Consider the following 3,125-nt stretch of genomic DNA (forward strand, 5'->3'; position numbering starts at 1 on the left):
AGAAGGCAATGGCACCCCACTCTAGTACTCTTGTCTGGAAAATCCCATGGATAGAGGAGCCTGGTGGGCTGCTGTCTATGGGGTCGCACAGAGTCGGACACGACTGAAGCGACTTAGCAGCAGCAGCAGCAGCAGACATATCTGAATCTTCATTCAGTATGCTTTTCATTTTGTTGATAGTTTCCTTCCCTGTGCAAAAGCTTTTTAGTTTGATGCAGTCTCATTTATTTATTTGGCTCCTTTTTCCTTTACATAAAGAGACAGATCCAGAAAATTATTGCTAAGACCCATGACAAAAAGCTCACTGCCTATAGTGTTCTTCTAGGAATTTTATGGCTTCTAGTCTTCCTTTTAAGTGTTTAATTCATTTTATTTTTTTGAGTATATGGTGTGAGAAAAGTTATCTAGTTTCATCCTTTTACATGTAGCTATCCATCAAATCTATATATTGTTAAAGAAATTTTGAGTTGTACCAATGGGTGAGTTTTACAAAGGCGGAAGTTGTTTTTTTGTTCAGTATTCTCAAACTGCCTAAGGATGAAATGACTTGCCTCCTGAACATGGGGTACCTCCACTACTAGACATATCCATCTGCTAAGGTTCATCAAGATATTAGGGCAAAGGAATGGCTCTCAATAGGTTCCAGAAACGGGCTCAGGGAGCCCACTAGTGTCACAAGATCATAGACAAGCTCTTTTACTGGCGCTTAGAAAATGTCTGTATTTCTGGGGGAAGATTTGCTGTTTTCTTCAAATTTGTAAAATGATCAGTGATGCACAAAAGGTAAAGAATAAAAACATGACACTTGATATGATTTACAACTAACTCTGTTGGGTGTACTGTCCTTTACAGAAAAACTTTAAGATTAGTGTTTAAGAAGTTGAACATTGTTTTTTGCTTGTGTGCCATCTCCCAGTTGGGGGGACAAAAGAGAGAGTGATGGCATTTTGGTCAGGTTTATGTGACTCCTTCAAGATACTTGCCCACATCACCTACTCCTGACTTGAGACTGAATACTTATAGATTTACCAGTATGGCCTGCTGAATGGTGACCTTTAATTACTAGACTCTAAATGCTATGACACCCTTCACGGTCTCAGCACTATCCCTGATACAGTTTCTATTTTAAAAACATCAGTAGGTTATTTGTGGACGAGATGACTCAGTGTCCCTTCAACATCTTTTCTCCACTCTTACAGAAATATCAATAGTTTTAGCTGAGAACATGGTCCCAGTGAAAGACCACATTTCCTAGTCTCCTTTTCAGCTAAAGGAGGAAGTCGGTTATAGGCAGAGCTGTGAGCAGAAGGGATGTATACAATTTCCAGCTAATGTTTTCATAAAGAAAGGTGCATACCTTCCCATTCCCTCTTATGTTCTCTCACTTGCTCAAAGGCAGATGCGGTGGTGGGAGCTGGTAACTATCTCAGATCATTAACTGAAAGCCACGTGTTGAAGATGGAGAACAAAAGACTGAAGGAGCCTGGATGCCTTGATGGTCTTGTAAAGCAAACCATGCTACCAACTCTGACCACTTGCCTCCCTGAGATTTTAATGTGAGAAAGAAAGAAATTTCTATCTGGTTTAGGTCCCTCTATTTGGGGACCTTCTTGTTAGAGTGGGTTATTACTGATGTGATCAGTGCTTTCTTTCCATTTACTGTCTACCCATATTGTCAAGAATACTAGTTTGCTTTTACTTGGCAGGGATCATGTTTAAGGGCTATTTAAACTGTCCATCTACTTGCCATAATTTTGCTGCTATGAGGCACTTGAGGAAAAGGAGGGCTAACTTCCATTACCATCCTTCAGGTTTCAACTTGTTTGTCACCTTCTCAAAGAAGATGTTCTAGACAACCCCATCTAAAGTAAATTCCCCTTAAAAGCAAATACCATATGACATCACTTACTGTGGAAACTAATATATGGCACAAATGAACCTGTCTACTACACAGAAACAGACTCACAGACAGAGAAACCAGACTTGTGGTTGCCAAGGGGAAGGGAGGGGGAGAGAGATGGACTGAGAGTTTGGGTTGGGTAGATGCAAGCTACTACATTTAGAATGGATCAACAAGGTCCTGCTGTATAGCACAGGGAATTATATCCAATCTCCTGGGATAACCTAACTGCCATCCCTTAATGACACCCCTACACAGCTTGAAGGGGCGTCCCTGGTAGCTCAGCTGGTAAAGAATTCATCTAAGATGCGGGAGACCCTGGTTCAATTCCTGGGTTGGAAAAATCCACTGGAGAAGGGATAGGCTACCCACTCCAGTATTCTTGGTCTTCCATGGTGGCTCGGCTGCTAAAGAAGCCGCTTGCAATGCAGGAGACCTGGGTTCAACCCCTGGGTTGGGAAGATCCCCTGGAGAAGGGAAAGGCTGCCCACTCCAGTATTCTTGCCTGAAGAATTCCATGGACTGGAGAAGTCCACGGGGTCACAAAGAGTTGGACATGCCTGAGCGACTTTCATTTCATTTTCCTGGGATAAACCTGGGAAAAGAATTTTAAAAATAATGTATATATGTGTAAAGCTGATATAGCAGAGATTGGCACATTGTAAATCAACTATACTTAAGTGAAAAAAAGTAAGTTCCACTGGATTACTGTCTAGCTCAACCACTCATTTCTTTCATGGCACTCAGTATTAATACAATTTGTATTTATCTATTTGGTATCCATTTTCCACTTTAGAAGCTCCATGAAGGCAGGGACCATGTATATTAATCCACTGAGTATCTAATATGTATCAAATATTTGGCACTTACACATCAAGTAAGTGGTGAATCTTGAAATCATTAAGAAATTCCTGTTCAGGCTTCACAAGAGTTGTTAGCATCAGGAAACTATATAGAATGTCTTGAAAATATTCCAAACAAAAGCCTTCTTATCCCAGACTCAAACCCCACAGACCACAAAGACAAGTTTACATACCTTACTTTGTGAAAATTTAGAAGTCCTGTATGATAAAAGACACCATAAATACAGTTTTCAAAAAGTAAAAGAATGGGGGGAAATTACAAAGAAAAGTTATAATCAAGGATTATTATCCACAATATGTAAAGAGCTTACATGAATCAATAAGAAAAAGATAACTTCATGGAAAAATAAACATAGATGACA

Source organism: Bos indicus x Bos taurus, chromosome 3 (genome assembly GCF_003369695.1).
Source record: "Bos indicus x Bos taurus breed Angus x Brahman F1 hybrid chromosome 3, Bos_hybrid_MaternalHap_v2.0, whole genome shotgun sequence".
NCBI classification, from domain to species: Eukaryota; Metazoa; Chordata; class Mammalia; order Artiodactyla; family Bovidae; genus Bos; species Bos indicus x Bos taurus.